We start from the raw sequence: 17,888 nt of genomic DNA, 5'->3' as shown, positions 1-17,888 counted from the left end.
TGTTATATTTACTAGATATTGATTAGTATATAAGTAATATATTACAATATATAATACATTACCTATAATTACATTAAATACTATGCATAATTTATATAATGCTTCAAGGACTATAAAGCATTACGTATACTGTATTTTGTATAATATATGTGATATATTATATAGCAAATTATATATCTATATATCTACATAATGCCTTAAGAACTGGAAGATGCGCTACTTCATTTGATCTCCTTAATAACGCTGAGGTGGATGTGATTATTGTCTGTTTTTGTAGATGGCAAAACCAAGAGAAGTTAGGTAACCTCACAGCCACACAGCTGGTAATGAACTGAGCCCTAGGCTGGGGGTCAGAAAACCTGTGTCTCTGCTAAGAGACTTCAGTCCCTATGACTACCTTGCTCTGAGAACCCCTAAAAGTCATTTGCCCTCAGGGTCTCAGTTCCCTCATCTGTGAAAAGAGGAACTCATTCTCTGAAGTCTTTCTAGCTCTTAATCTTTGATTCACAGAAAGAAAATAATAAGAATTCTGCTCCCTACTCACAGGGTTGTGGTAAAAGTCAAATGATTCTTGTCTTCTAGTGCCACCATGGATAGAGTGCTAAGCCTGGAATCAGATAGATCTGAATTCAAATCCAGCTGTAGACACTTATTGACTGTGTGACCCTGGGCAAGTTACTTAACTTCTCTCTGCCTCAGTTTCTTCATCTGTAAAATGGAGATCTATTTCCAGACTTCTTGTGAGTTTCACATTTGTATGGTGCTTTGCAAGCTTTAAAGCAACTATAGAAATGCTATCTATGACTATTAAATGAAGTCAAGAGTATCCAAGTGCCTTGTACTCTCTAAAACATTATCTGGTCCATATTTTGTTTCTACATAGTTATTTGCATGTTGTCTCCCCTATTAGACTTATTACAAATGAGCTCCTTGAGAACAGGGACTGTTTTTGTCTTTCTTTGTATTCCCAGAACCTAGCATGGTGCCTGGTACATAGTAAGTCCTTAATAAATGCTTGTTGAACCACAGTATGTGAGGAATTTTTCTGGTAGACTTAATACTTCATTGCACTGCAAGGACTTAAAAAATTCCCATGGACTCTTGAGGAAAAATGCCTTCCACATCCAGAGAAAGAACTGTGGAATTGGATTGCAGAATGAAGCAGACCATTTTCTTTTGAGTTATGTTTTGTTTTGTTTTATGGTTTCTGCCATTCATTTTGATTCTTCTGTGCAACATGACCAAGGTGAAAATGTATTTAATAGTAAATGTGTGTGTAGAACCTATATAAGATTGCACGCCATCTCAGGGAGGGAGAGGGGAGGGAGGAGAGAAAAGTGGGAGGGAGAGGGAAAATCTAAGATAGATGAAAGTGATTGTGGAACACTGAAAACAAAATAATTTAATAAAAAATGCTTGTTGACTTGTATTGTTGATGTTCATATAAAAGTGAGTGATCATCGTTAAGAGGGAGCTAATACTAACATTACTATACTAACATTAGCCATGTTCATAGGGTGATTATTTAGTGTATAAACCTCAATGCACTATGCACTATGATTAATCTCATCCTTGTGGTCATCACCAAGCACAGGGAGACTCTCAGAAAAACCCAGGCAGACATGGAAGGGCATTTGACTCCCAGGCTGTCTTCAGAAGCCAATCCTTAAGCTAACAGATTACTTGCAGTTTAAACCTCCAACCCACAACTTATAACCAGATCTTTCTCCTTTGATTCCTCTTTCACAGATATCTTGAATAATACAGAGATTCTCTATTACTGCCCCCTGAGATAACCTTGGAATCCTCATCTCTCTGCCTCCCTCACTGAGCAACATTCACAGCTACTCCTAGAGGAAGCCCTATCCCAAAGACATCGTGAGAGCAGCCTGCTGACCAAGGCATGGGTGGGCAATGAGGCTGCTTTGATTCAGGTAACCTGAAGAAAGGGAAGAGAAGTGGAGGAGAGTCAAAGGTAAACACCACAATCACTCTGGAGAAGGCTACATTCATTTTGGATTCACCCCTAGGTTTTTCACCTTTCAAGATAAAGTTCAAAAAATCAAAGGAAAGAGAGAAAGTGACCTTACAAACAAAGATATTTCATATCCAAAAATATGTCTCCTTCTGCCCCTTAAGACTCTTACCCCTTAGTTAGGAGGTGGTTAGGGTGCTTTGTGGTCAATGTGGAGGCTTGTTTCACTTGACTATGCATATTTGTTACCAGGATTTAGTTTTTCTTTGTTGCTCATTTGGCAGGGGGAGTGTCGAGTGTGAGATAAAGACAAAAGAAGTTTTTGTTAATATAAAAAATAATAAAGATAACACACATTTAATATTTTCTAAGACAAAACATTTCAATGGGAAGGAAACATTTCTTTGGGAGAAGAAAAGATGCACTTAGTGCCTAGGATTTATAGTACCATCTGGAGTGTTCTATCCAATTTAGGAGAGTCTCCAACAGGCTAGAGAGAGAATGGGAAAATAGCCCATAGGGAGGGAGTTGGAGACCTTGTCATATAGACTGGTTGAAGGAATCAGGGATATTTAGCCCGGAGAAGAGAAGACTTAAAAGGACTTGGCTGATGTCTTAAAATCTCTAAAAGGATATCATGAAGAGGGAGGGATTCATCTTGACATGTTTTGCCCTAGATGGCCAAGCTAGGAACAATGGCGAAAGTTACAAGACTGCGGGTGTTAGTTCAATATTAGGAAGAACTCTCTAAAGTTAGGAGCTGTCCAGCAATGAAATCAGCTACTTCCAGCCTTTACATTTATGACTGCTAGATTACATCTTGTTAAATTGAGCCCATCATTCTAGTCTGTTGAGGTCTTTTTTTTTTTTTTTTGGTCCTTACTGTCACCCAATGAATCTGTTAACTTTTCCAGCTTTGTGTCATCTTCAAATATACAGATGAAGAAACTGAAGCAGTCAGAGGTTATATGACTTGTCCAGAGTCACTGGGGGAAGGAAATAAGAATTTTTAGAGTGCTTTTTCATACCAGTCACTGTGCTAAGCTCTTTACAAATATTATCTCATTGACTCTTCATTCAAACCTCAGAAAGTAGGGAACATTATGATCACTATTTTTAATTAAGAAAACTGAGGCAAACAGGTTAAGTGACTTGCCCAGGGTCCCACTGCTAGTAAATGTCTAAGGCCAGATTTGAACAATAACTAGCATTTATATAGCACTTTAAGGTATACAAATCACTTTACAAAGGTATAGCATTTGATTCTCAGAGCAACTCTGGGAGGAAGATATTATTCTCAATTTACAGATGAAGAAAATGAGGCAGACACAGGTTGTGACTTATTCTGTCACACAGCTAGTAAATATCTGAGGTTGAATTTGATCTCAAGTCTGCTTGTTTCTAGGTCCAGTGCTCTAGTCATTGAATCATCTAATGTGGGACATTGTAGGGGTCTTTTATGCATCAAGTGTGGGTTGAATTAGATATGCTCTTAAGGTTCTTACTATCTCTGAGAGTTTGAAAATTTAAAAGTCTATGCTTTGTAGGACTCAGGGGACTCCTTGATGCAAAAATAACCAGCTTCACTGAAGTTTTCTTTTCCCAATTTTTTTTGTCAGTCATATAGATAATTCTCTTGTCAGACCGAGACAGAAGGAAGGAGGCACGGTGGGAAGAGAGAATGGTCTTTTCCTTGTGGTTTTGTAACAAGAAGTATTTTGACCCCTGAGATCCCTGGGAGCACAGTGACAGGAATCACACAGTCCTGAGATTCAAGAGGTAATTGCCAAAAATTCTAGTGGGAATCTTCTGCTTTTCTTCCTGGAGCCCACTGAAGGAGTCAGTTCCTTTGTCAATTCATCTTCACCTTTGAAATTGATTCTATCCAAAGATCCAGAGCAGGGATATGATCCAGGAAAGCCTCATTAGCACCTAGATCTTTGCTTGAGAGGCAGCATGGTGAGAAGAATTCTGGATTTGGATGAAGGACACATGAACATGAACTTGAACCCAGTCATTTAGTATCTGAATGACCTTGGACAGATCCCCTTCTCCTCTCTGGCTTTCAGTCTCTTCTTCTAAAAATGATTAGATCAGAAGTTCTTCACTTTTGTGTGTATATCATGGATTTCTTTGACAGTCTGATGAAGCAATGGAGCTCTTCTCAGAATTGTGGGTTTTGCATGTACAAAATAAAATGCATAGGACTAAAAAGGAGGTTATATATGTATATATTTATAAAAATATTTTTAAAACAAGTTCACAGATTAATATACCCTAAACTAGGTGATTTCTCAGTTCTCTTCCCGCTATAAATCTTCAATTCCCTGACAAACCCCCAATCTCCAGATACTTGTAATCAGCAGTAAAAATGTCTCCTGTTTTGATAGTACTTTCAGGTTTACAAAGGACCTTTTAAAAATAAAATTTTATTTGTCTTTTTTTCTTAACATCCATAATTTTCCTCAGTATTCCTCACCCTCCTCTCACAGAGAGTCATCCTATATCATGAAAAAGAAAAAGAAGAAAATTAGCATCGCTGATCTAGACACACAAAAAGTCTGAAAATGTTGGCAGGGCACAACATTTGTTGACTTACTACTGCTGCAAAGGAGTGGAGTGGGCTATCCGCTCGTGTTTTTTCTTTCAAGCTATGCTTATTTTTTCTAATTTCATAGCATTCACGTTGGATTTGTTTGTTTGTTCTTTCCATTTCCATTGTTGCAATCATTGAGTACAATGTTTAATTGGCTCTGCCTACTTCACTCTGCATCAGTTCATACAGATCTTTCCAGGCTTCACTATATTTATCACATTAATCATTTCATACAGCCCAGTAATATTTCATTACAATCCATACACCATAATTTTTTAGCTCTTCCCCAATCGATGGGAATCTAATTTGTTTTCAGTTCTTTGCTATCACAATAAGTGCTGTTGTAAATATTTTTACATATATGGGAACTTTCTTCTTATCCATACCTCCTTGGGGTATAAGCCCAGTAATGAAATCTCTGAGTCAGAGGGTATGGACATTGTAACCACTTTATTTGCATAATTCCAAATTGATTTCCAAAATGGTTATACTGATTTACAGCTTTCCCTCCAATACACTAGTGTGTCTATCTTCCCACAATCTCTCGATCATTGACTGTTTTCATGTTTTGACATCTTTGCCAATTTGTAGGGTGTGAGGTGAAACCTCATTGTTTCGATTTGCATTTCTCTTATTATTGGTGAGTTTATGTGATTGTTAATAGGTTACAATTCTTCTTTTGAAAACTGTTCACATCCTTGGACAATTTATTTTAAAAGAATGGCTTTTAGCGATAAATATGTTATGCACACATATGTGTTAATTGTTTATATCTTTTGGATACCCAATCTTTATCTGAGAAATTTGATACAATGGTTCTTACCATTCAACTATTTCCCTTCTCATCCTACATGCATCAATCATGTTTGTACTACAAATAATTTTTGCTAGGTGGATAGTAAAAATATTATTACCCTCATATTACAAATGAAGAGGGACTTTTCCATATTCACATAGCTGGTAAATGATAGAGCTGAAATTTGTACCCAGGTGTTCTCACTCCAAACTCCTTTTACTCCATAACACTGCTTCATTCACGGGGCTCCCTGATTCTATGATCATCCAACCCCAGAGCAGAGAGAGAGCCCAAAAGTCATCTAGCCCAGCTCCCAGAACCTGGTCCACATCATAAACTCCCAGCCAGGGCTCTCAGACAGCCACTACAAACTCCAAGATAAAGCATTCCTCCACTGTTTAGTCATCTCTGGCAGTGAGTCATAGATAGGACAAGAAAGTTGTGTACCCTTGGCAAGGTCTCAAAATTGTGTAATGTATTGTGCTACTGTCCCTTAGAGGCTTCCAGTCTTCTAATTCTAACCCAAGAGACTGGAAAAGACAACACTTGTCCCTGTGGACCCTGAAAAACAGGATTTTCCTGGTACCCAAACGACATGCATTCATAAAAAGATACATTAAAAACATATTCTTCAGTGCACCTCTCTGGGTATTGTACCCTAAACAACTGCCTGCATTGCCTACCCTTAGTTTCAGCCACTGATAAGATGCTCAGTGATTCTTCAAGGATGTCCTCTGCACTTTGGAACAGCTCTGATTTTAAGAAGTTTGTTCTTAGGCTGATCCAAAATCTACCTCTCGGCACCTTCCATTCCTTGCTCCCTGTTCTGTTTTCTGAGACCAAGCAAAACAAGTTTAATTCCTTAGCTCTAGGATATCCTTTCAAATCCTTGAAACAGGAAATATGGCTGGGACCTCATCAAAGTGTTCTCTTCTCCAAGTAAAACAGTCTTTCTTCCTTCTCCTGACCTGCTATAACACAGTCTCTAATCCTCTCACAATCTTGATTGTCCTTCTATGAACATGCAGCATATATTTTTTTGATATTCCTCTTTTGGTGATATGCCCAACATTGAAGTTAGTACTCTAGATGGAGTCTGACTAGGACAGAGCACAGCAGGGTCATGCTCTCTCTCACTCTGGACTCCTCTCTTAAAGTGGCCTAAGATCATGTTACCTATTCCAACAACATATCTCACCTTGAATTCATGTTGAGCTTATAGCTGCTAGGACCCTCAGGTTTTTGTATCATCAACTGACTACATGTCTCCCAATCCTGTAAAGAAGTTCCTAAGTAAATAACCCATGCCTAGAGTCACCTACCCTGAGAACCTTAGCTAATTTCTCCCTCTCTGGAACGGGATATTTTTTGCTATTAGTATTCTACCCGTGTTAACTTTTAATTTAAAGCTTCTCGCCAAAGTACAATGGACTTTTGACATATAAATATTAAAAATTAAATTTCCTGAGTTCATTATCTGATAATTAGAACTAAATAACATCTTAACTGAGAGACAAACCCCACGCAAAGCAAGTCAGTTCCATTTAAGATTCCATTAGAAAAGTGTTTGAGCTGCTAAGTAATGGACCATAAAATTTAATTTGGAAATGATATTACCCAAAATGATGGAGTGATACCAGTCACAAAAGGACGCAGCGTCAGCCCTCATCTTTTCATGTGGTCTCCTGTTCTCCTATTGATTGTGTAGAATTAAAAAGGAATTACTTAATACTACCCCGAAATAACATATGTAGAGCAGGTTTTTTTCCCCTCTCTCTTTTCTCCAGCCTGGCGGGTATTTAAAAGTCAGAATTGACCAGTGTAGCTCCATGTAATTACAAAGATTTCCTTATCGGACTCTATTTGCTGAAGTCCTAAAGAAAAGGTCCCATGATCCATTGGCTGTCCCATATCTCATTTACATTGGTGGTAATCCCCAGTGATCTGGGCGTTTAGGTAATGACTTTGGGATTAAATCACCCCTCCTGTAATTCTTTACTCTCCAATCTCCATTCCCCATCAGCCTGGCCAGGTTGAATGGGCCTGTCAGCAGCTGCTGTTGTAAGGGGAACTATGGTTAAGGCCTTGGAGAAAACAACTTTGCTCCTAACAGAACATTAGAAAGAGAAAAAATCAGGCTTGGAAATGCATCCACCCCCTGCTTCTGGAATTATTTCCCTTCCTAGTCACAGAAAGAAAGAAAGAAAGAAAGAAAGAAAGAAAGAAAGAAAGAAAGAAAGAAAGAAAGAAAGAAAGAAAGAAAGAAAGAAAGAAAGAAAGAAAGAAAGAAAGAAAGAAAGAAAGAAAGAAAAAGAAAGGAAGGAAGGAAGAAAGAAAGAAAGGAGGGAGGAAAGAAAGAAAGAAAGAAGGGAGGGAGGGAGGAAAGAAAGAAAGAGAGAGAGAAAGAGAGAAGGAGAGAGGGAGAGAGAGGGAGGGAAGAAGGGAGAGAGAAAGGAAGAAGGGAGGGAGAAAGGAAGGAAGGAAGGAAGGAAGGAAGGAAGGAAGGAAGGAAGGAAGGAAGGAAGGAAGGAAGGAAGGAAGGAAATAAAGAAGAAAATTCTTGGGAAAGGTCAAGGGAAGATTCCAAAGATTTCTACCCGGGCATCCTGTGACTAAAGGCATTTAAGCTGATTTAAGCATATAGCAGTCACTCTAGGTGGCATCAGGACAAAAATCTAGCTTGTATCTTCAAGCAAGGCTAGGGACTTCTGACCAACCCACAAAAGTAAGGTTTAAATCATGAAGAGCCAATGTTGGGGGGGCGGGTCTCTGCCCAAGACGGAACAAAAAATAATTAATAATGATCTTATTATCTGTCCATTATTGCAGGTGGTCTGCTGTGTCCAAGGAAGCCCAGGACTGGGAATCAGAAGCCACATATTCAAGGTCTGGCTTGTCCACCCAGGGTTTCTACCATAAAGTGAAAGGGTTAGACCATTCTCCTTTCCAGATCCATTAGTCTATGCTTTATGTTACAAAGTCCCTCCCCTCTCCAGCATCCTGGCCTCATAGGTTCCTCTTCCTTCAGACTTTCTATGTTCTACATTTTAAAGATCCTGCTTATTCCAACTTGCCATGTTGTAAGGCGCTTCCCAGGCCTGAAATTCTAGATTTTATGGGTTCTGTCTATGTCTAAATCTGATATTTTATATTTTACATCCTAAAAGCACATCTATTTCTAACATTCTATGTTCTAAGATATTATCTGAGATGAAGAGGACTATATGGGAAAGAAGGAAGGAGAGGAAGAAGGAGTGCATTCTAGGCATGGGAGACCGCTACTGCAAAGGAACAGAGTCAAGAAATAGAGTGTTTTGAGTGAGAAACAGAGCGAAAGTTGGTTGAATGAGCTGTGTGTGTGTTCGTTCTTCATTGCTAAAGACCATGCCATCGGAGAAATAACAACATGACTTGCACTTGACTTTGTTTTGAGTGAGGGAGGGCTGTGCAGGTCACTAGCCTCACTTCTCCTCCAGAGCCATCTGAATCCAGTGACCAGATATTCATCAGGATGACTGGAGATGACCCAGGATGAGGCAATTGGGGTTAAGTGACTTGCCCAAGGTCACACAGCTAGTGAGTGTCCAGTGTCTGAAGTGAGATTTGAACTCAGGTCCTTCTGACTCCTGCACTGGTGCTCTATCCACTGCACCACTGAGCTGTAAAGTGTGAAAGAACAGCAGTTAGAGAGGTTGGAAAGAGGTTGGGGCCAGGTAAGCTAAACAGAGGAGTTTATACTTTTTCCTAGGGACAACAGCCAGATAGACAGACAACGCATTTACTACATACTTACAATAAACCAGACATAATGCTAAGGAAACAAGATAGACCCTGCCCTCAAGGAACTTGAATTCTAATTGGAGAAGACAACACCAAAAAGAGGGATGGGAACCCAATAGGAGAAGCTGAGAAAAGGGACTTCTATGAGACATGGTGAAAAAATGGGGGAGAGGAAAGTGCTGTTGAGGTCTGGGCCCCAGAGAAATCGAGGTCATCTGTCAAAGCCAGAGGAGCTAAGTGAATAGTCCAGATTTCCAGTAGGATGGAAGTGGTCAAAACAGAGATAAAGGTGAGGAGACTGGAGTTTATTGCATTGATGAATGACATGATCAATTCTGTCTTTAAGGAAAATTACTGTGGCAGCAATATGTAGCATGCTGGTTAGATTATGGTTTTGTCTTTACTCTTCTTTTTGGCATAAAAATCTGATTTAAATTGTTTTTGTTGTGCTGCTGTTCCATCGTTCAGTCATGTCCAACTCTTCGTGACCCCATGAGTCATAGCGCTCTAGGTCCTTCTATCCTCCACTATCTCTTGAAGCCCATCCCAGTTCATATTTGTTGTTTCCACAGTACTATCTGTCCATATCATCCTCTGCTGGCCCTTTCCATTTTACCTTCAATCTTTCCCAACATCAGCATGTTTTCCAGTGAGTTTCATTTTCTCATCCTGTGGGCAAAGCATTTAAGCTTTGGCTTTAGTATTTGACCTTGCAGTGAATAGCCTGAATTAATTTCTTTAAGTATTGGCTAATTTGATCTCCTTGCTGTCCAAGGGACTCTCAAAAGTCTTCTCCAGCACTAAACTTCAAAAGCACTCAGCTTTCTTTATAGTCCAACTCTCATAGCCAAACATTGCTGCTGGAGAAACCAGCTTTGAGTATGCAGACCTTTGTTGGCAAGGTGATACTTTGCTTTTAGCATGCTATCCAGATTTGCCATAGCTTTCTTTCCAAGATTAAAATCAAAGTTCAGTGTTCAGAGACATCTGAACCAAGAAAAGGGTGTTTCTAGGGTGCTATGACACTGTCTAATGTCAGAGATGATGCTAGGAATGTAACTGAACATTGGAAGTGGAAATGAGTCAGGAGGAAGAGAGGAGCTTTGTTCCTTCTGGGTAACCAAGTAGACTAAATGTGATAAGACTGGCTTTTGGTGACAAGAGAGAGTTCAGAGTCATGGAAAGAGTTAGAGGATTTGGAATGAGAGAAAAGACTTCAAATTCTAGCTCTGCTACAAAACTACCTAGGTGATGTTGAGTAATCCCCTTCCTCTTTTGGGGATTCAGTTTCCTTGTCCACAAAATAAGGGGTTTGAACTAGATAATGATAGCTAAAATTTGTGTAGTGCTTTTTTAATACTCACAACAATAGTAGGTGCTATTATCCTCATTTCACAGATGAGGGAACTGAGGCAGACAAGTGAAGTGACATGCCCCAGGTTCACACAGGTAGTTGGTGTCTGGTGCCAAGTTTGAATTCAGTTCTTCATGGCTCCAGGCCTGGTGCTTTAACCACTGTACCACCCCGCTTGTACCTAGATGATCTTTAAGACTCTTTCTAGTTCAAAATTTCAGCTGAAATATGCCACTAGTCACAGTCACTTGCTCAGGGCACTCTGCCTCATAGGGTACTGTCAGTTAATAAGATCATCAGCCCCACCTCCCCATCCCAAACTGGGTCAAACCAGTTGTGAGAAGAAGAGAAAAATCTGTATTCCCTACAATGACACCAAAGGCGGGATGGAACAAGGTCACACTTATTTCCATGACATCAACCTTCCATCCGTCATATTGCCATCTGATGTTAAAAGTCCTTTCCATAATTAGACCCCACCTTAGTTTTAAGCATATTATCATTTTACTTTCCTCCCTGGGTCAACTAAACTGAAGTATGAGATGTTGCCCATACACACCCCCACACTTGCCAACTCTGTGCCTTTGTTCCATGTTATTTCCTATCCCTGAGAATTCCTTTCTTTCCTGCTAGTTGTTGTATATTTCTCCATAGAAGCTTAAATATCTTCTGTGAGCCATTATAATGGACAACACAACCTCATTGGGCCTAATTTTTTGGCTCCTTTTCAATATACTTATCATATATTAGAGAGAGGCAGTGAGTAACAGTGACTTTGAAGAGGGAACAGATCATGGGCAAGTCACTTCAGTTAATCAATTGATGAGTATTTATTGAGGGTGTCAGGCATTGTACTAGGCACCAGAGATTCAAAGGCAAAATCCAAAACAGATCCTACTTTCAAGGAGCCCACAGTCCGCTCAAAGGAGACAACTTGTACACTTATGATTCTTTGTCTCCACAAAGGCGCTAAGGGTCATATTGAATAAGGTCATATTTATTTTCCTTGATGTCAACCTCCCAGTTATATCTGTGCATGTCATTATGCAATATACACACATCTATTTACATATACATTCATCATTCAGTTGTTTTATAGTCTTGTCCAACTCTTCATGACTCCATTTGGAGTTTTCTTGGCAAAGATAACTGGAGTGGTTTGCCATTTTCTTACCCAGCTCATTTTACAGATGAGGAAACTTAGGCAAACAGGGTTAAGTGACTTGTCCAGGGTCACACATTAAATATCTGAGGTTGAATTTGAACTTAGGAAAATAAGTCTTGCTGACTGGAGGCCCAGCACTCTATCCACTGTGCCACCTAGCTGCCAGATACATATTAGGCTATTAAAACTTAAAAGTGCACTAAGACTTTTGGGACATTCTGTATCCATATGAAAATATACAAGATAATTTCAGGAGAAGGGATTAATATCTGGGTACAACAGGAAAGACCATATGTAGAAGGTGGTACCTGATCTGAGTTCTGAAGCAAACATTCTGAGTGATGAAGATGAAGAGGAAGAATATTCCTGATGTGGGATCCATTCAATCAAAGGCAAAAAATAGGTTATGGCATACCATGTATGAGGAATAGTAAAATGACCAGATATCCAATAGGCAGTTGCTGATGAAGGATGGGAATTTGGTAGAGCAATTGAAGCAGATATATAGATCTGGAAGTTATCTGCATAGAGATATAAGCACCTGAAATTCAACATGTCCAAAACAGAATTCATCTTTCTTCCCAAATGCTCCCCTCTTCCTAACTTTTTCTGCTTCTATTGAGAGCAACACCATTCTTCTGGTCACCCAGATTCTTAACCTAAGAGTCATCCTCAACTCTTCACTCTCCTTTATCTCCATAACCAATCATTTGCAAAGTCTCATTGATTCCACCTTCTTGACATCTCATATCTGTCTCTTTTAAAATCACCTCCACCCTTGGCCAGGCCTTTATCACTTCTTGACTGGACTATTGCAATAGTCTACCTGTATCCAGTCTCTTCTTTCTACAGCCCAACCTTCATAGAGTTGCCAAAGTGATATACCCAAAGCAAAGGCAAAATCGGGTCATTTCCATGCTCAAGAAGTCATTCCATCAGTTTCGATTTCCTCATCTATAAAATGTGGATATATTATGCACAAGGCTGATATCAAGATAAAAAGAGAAAACACATGGAAAACTCTTTACAAACTTTAAAATATTATATAAATGCTAGCTATTTTTAAATTTTCAAAGATATTTTGGAACCCATATTTGTAGCAGAGCCAAATAGTCAATAAGAATTTTGAAGTGTCTGCTATGTGCCAGATGCTGCGCTGAATGGGCAGGGAGGTGGCACAGCAGATAGAGTGCTGGGCCTGCAATCAGGAAAACATCTTCCTAAATTCAAATTCAGCCTCAGACATTTACTGTGCGATCCTGGGCAAGTCACTTAACTCTATTTGCCTTAGTATCTTCATCTGTAAAATGAGCTAGAGAAGGAAATGGCAAACCACTCCAGTATCTTTGCCAAGAAAACCCCAAATGGGGTTGTGGAGAGTTGGACATAACTGAACAACTGTCCTAAGTGCTGAGGATACAAAGAAATGCCAAAAAATGGTCCCTGCTCTTGAGGAACTCACAGTCTAGTAGAAGAGACAACATGCAAGCAGCTAAGACAGAAACAGGATACACTGGAAAAACATTTAGAGAGGACAGTACCAGTACTGTTGTGAGTTAACAAAAAATAGTAAATTCTGATCTCTAATTTCAGCTACGAGGTCATGTGTTACTAGATACTCTGTAAATGTTAAAATTGTGAAACCTAAAGGAAGGTCATACATTTTACACCATTTCTTGCATAATTGCCCTGATCGCTAAGTTTGGACTCTTTGGTGATAACTCTTCTCTAACTTGCGGTGGTGATAATATCCTGAATTCCTAACACAAAGCACTGTCATCAATTGTTTCTGTCTTTAAAAGTACTCATAGCAGCAGTTTATTCAATACTTTTTATGGATTTATTTTTGGTGAAGTTCAGCTTGGTGTCATCCATGATTTGGGGCGAGAGGGACTTTTTGCTTTGCTTGATGGAATCTATTCAGAGGGAAGCAAACCATTTTGGGGTTATACTCAAAAGATCTGATCGCCTATACTTACATCTTTATTTTGGCTAAATAAAGTGATATCTGTGTGTTCCAAAAGTATTTATGTAAATTTTATCCTTCTTATAATATGCTTAGAAAACATTTACTAATCTTCCTCCTTTTTGATGAGGGAAGTGTTATTTTGCTATACCTGCAGAAAGGTGATGGATTTGCATAGGTTTTTGTTAGGATATTTTCCAAATATTTTACTGCCCATTTTACATTACATATTAAGGTAGTTATCAATCAGTTATTAGTTACTTTAAATGTGTTCTTCCCATTCAGCTTTGATCTCAGGATGCCAGAGAATTTCTTGACATACACAGCTGCAGCTTTTTCCTGTGATAGCCTTTATGCTCCATGTGTCATGCTTAGGGAAAACCATGCTATTGGTCAGTGTCACCTTCATGCATTGGTTCAGTTTGATCTCTCAAAACCTTCAGTCTCTATTTTTCCTTAGCAAAAGGAAAATATTATTTATTATTATTAGCCTAAACAAAATAATAACTTACTTATTTGGGACTCATACAAGAAATTGCAAGGAAGCCAAAAAAAGCCCTTGAAACATTTGAATAGTTATCACAGAGTGCTTGCATTTTATTCATAAAGGGACCCTCACTCAGAACCTAGTGACTCATACTTCACATGCAGTTCCAAGCTTGAACAACCCTGTAGACTTCACTGGCCTCTGAGGACACCAAGGAATTTTACTACAGTAATGGATGTTTGTGATGATGATCTCCAGTCCATTTAAGAAGACAAGGTATCAGGCATAGCCAGGACTTGAGATAGACAGGTCAGCAGTCACCTAGACCCAGCAGAGAGGAAACTCTAAGGGACACTTTTACACACTTGTTTTTATGCATTAATATTTCAGAACCATGATTTCACTGGTATAGATGTTTGGTCTACTAAGGTGGATTCCATCCCCACCCTCACTCTACCGCAACCTCTATCACCACCTTAGTAACTGATCTTCAAGCCATACTAGGACCTGGAACATACATCCCCTAATGACTGGCTGTCTAGTAATAGATCCCTATGCACTTAAAAGGGCTTGTCCTTGGATTATAGTCACACAGTCCATCCTCAAACCCACAATGAAAACCTTTCCAGATCAGTAGAATTTGCCAAGGCTGGTGTTCCATTAGCAGAGTCCAGTGTCACTTCTACTGTCCAGTGATAGTTAGCTTATATCTGAGAAGAATAGGGGAGAGGAAGAAGCAGGATCACTATTTTCAAGTTTTTGAAAGTCTACCATAGGGAAGAAGTATTAGAGATTTGGCTCCAGAAAGTTGAACAAGTAGCAATGGATGGAAGATTCAAAGAGGCACATTTCAACATGGCGTCATGAAAACTTTCCTAACAATTAGAACTGCCCCAATGTGGGGTGGGCCACACCCTACCTTGGGGATCTTTAAGTAAAGGCCAGATGACCAGTTGTCAGGTAGATTATTGTGGGAATTTCTTTTATGTAAGAGTCAAATTGGGAAGCATCAGAAAAAGAATTAGTTTTATAAATGCACATATTTTTAACACCATAAAATTCTACTGTCCAGGGCCTGGAGGCATTTGTTTTATGATGAATCCAGTCTCCTCAATCTTCCCCCTCCACCCAATCCTTGAGTCATTGCCTCCCTGTTGAAAGGGAAGCTCAGAAAGGCTGCTGGACCTGCCCCCAAACTGACCCATGAAGGGACATGAGCTTGTATTTATTTTAAAGTATTTATTATATATTTCTATTGTATCCATATATAATTTATATTATTATTATTAAATATTTAAAATTTTTCTTAGTAGCCTAACATCATTCCTGAACACTTCAGTATAAAAAGAGCAGAAGGGAACATTGTTTATGAAACTGAACCTCTGTTATGTACATTTTGATTTTTAAGTATATTAAATGGAACATAGTATGAACAAAACTGCCATTTCAACCTTTGTTTTCTCTCACATTCTCTTTAAATGTTTCTATGGTCTTTACTTTCTTTTGCGTCCCTGTCATGACCCACTAATTCCCTCACCTCCAATAGAAACCCTGTCATAGAAAAGCATAGTCAAGCAAAATAATCCAACACTGGCCAGTGGAAGAGTTTTGAAACCATGCCTAGGGCATCCTAATGTCTCACCCCAGCTCTGAAATGGTGTGATCCATTCTAGAACACTCTATGTGAAAATGAGAAGTGCCGCTGTGTAAAAAAAATAAAAACTTGACTCAGAGAGCCATGAGTGCCAAACCCCATGTTAAACCCCTAAATCTGTCCCTCTCCTTCCTAGTTCCCTGCTTTTTGTTGTCATCCTGCTCTGTGTTTGACCACTGGATCCAGATGGCTCTAGAGGAGAAAATGAGGCTGGTGACTTGCACAGTGCTGCCTCACTTAAATCCAATTCACTAGCATGTCATGGCATTCCCTTCCTGATGTCATGGTTCTCTTCTAGAATGAAGGATCAACAAACAACGTTTTGTTGATGACTCCACTGTCCTGCTAGTCAGCCACACCCAAACATTATTCATCACTGATTCTTCCCTTTTTCCAATTTCCCCCTTCCAACCAATAGATTTTCATGGAATTTGGGGCTACAAGTGGCCTGAGAGATGATCTAGTTCAAAGGTTCCTAATTTGAAGTCCAGGACCTTGGTTGTGTGTGTGTGTGTGTGTGTGTGTGTGTGTGTGTGTGTGTGTAACTGTTTTTCAATAGAATTGCTTTTCTTTGCAATCTCCTTCATTTTATTTTATGCATTCAAAGACAAGGATTCATATGCTTCACTAGACTGTCAAAGAAGTCTATGACACACAAAAAATAGTTTAAGCACTCATTACCTACTCCAACTCCCATTGTATAGATGAGAAAGCCCAGATGAAGAGAGGCCGGATTATCATATGAGTAGCTGCAGCAGACTCAGATCCTTGGATGCCAAATCCCATATTCTCTCTTTTAGATTTCACTGACAACTGACAGGCAAGCTCTTTCAGCTGAGCGCACCTCCACAATTTGTCTCAATTCCATTCCCATTGTGGCTGCTGCCTCCAGAGTGGGGAAGCCTTCCTCTTTTTTCACCTGGATTATTGTAGAAGACCCTTAACTTGTCTTCTCCCCTCCAGTCTATCTTGTCTCCTGTCTTTTCTAGTTGTACTTCCCTAATGGTCTCACTTCACTGGCCCCACTCCTCACCCTCTAAGCTCCTCCTCCACCACCTTCTTCCATCAGCCTTGCCCCCTGACACCCCTACCTACCTCCCTGCTTCCCACCTTAGAAAGTAAGCTTATTGAGGACATGGTCTTGCTTGCTCGTATTTGGAGCCCCAGACTGGCTCAGTGAATGCTTAATAAAGGTTTTATCTATCTATCTATCTATCTATCTATCTATCTATCTATCTGTCTGTCTGTCTGTCTGTCTGTCTGTCTGTCTGTTTTCTATCTCTCTGTCTTCTATTTATCTGTCTATCTGTCTTTATCTGTCTGCATCTCTGGATTCTGTCTGTCTATCTTCTATTTATCTTTCTGTCTCTCGGTCTAGCTATCATCTATCTGTCTGTCTTTGTCTCTGTCTTTTGTCTGTCTTCTATCTGTCTCCTATTTATTTCTGTCTGTCTGTCTCTATCATCTATGTATCTATTTATCTGTCTGTGTCTATCTGTTTATCTCTGTCTGTCTATCCCTGTCTATCTGTCTTTGCCTGTCTTCTGTCTGTCTTGCTGTCTGTCATCTACTCAGAAGATTCCAGGACTCCCTATTGTCCAACAAATAATGAGCAAATTCCTGATCTTAACACTGAAGGCCATCTATAATGTGGTTTCCAAAAGCTTATCCATTCTGACTTCCTACGCTCCCCTCCTCATGCTATACATTCCAACTGGTTTATACTACTCTCCATTGTCTCAGGTTGCCTCTGATTGATTCCTGTTCTTGTCCTGCCCTCTCCCATCTTTGCCTCTTTGCTCATGCCATCTCCCCCCTTGCCACCTTCCATAATTAGCACAGGCTCATCACTGCCACCTTCCACTCCATTTCTATCTGTTGAATCTGAACTGTTCTTTTCAGGGCCCAACTCAGACATTACTCTCCTCCATGAAGCCTTCCCTGACTTCATCGCCAGCTCTCCCTACCCACTCCCTTGGCCCATAAGCCAGGGAAAGGACTCTCTTCCTCCTCATATTTCTCATGGTGCATCCGTCTTGTTGCCCCTTATGTTAGAATAATTTGTGTCTGTGTTTTCTGGGCTGCCCCCAATCAAATCATAAACCCATCGAGAGC

This window comes from Notamacropus eugenii, chromosome 6, assembly GCF_028372415.1.
Source record: "Notamacropus eugenii isolate mMacEug1 chromosome 6, mMacEug1.pri_v2, whole genome shotgun sequence".
NCBI lineage: Eukaryota > Metazoa > Chordata > Mammalia > Diprotodontia > Macropodidae > Notamacropus > Notamacropus eugenii.
The sequence above is the reverse complement of the archived record's forward strand: the minus strand, read 5'-3'. Positions refer to the sequence as shown.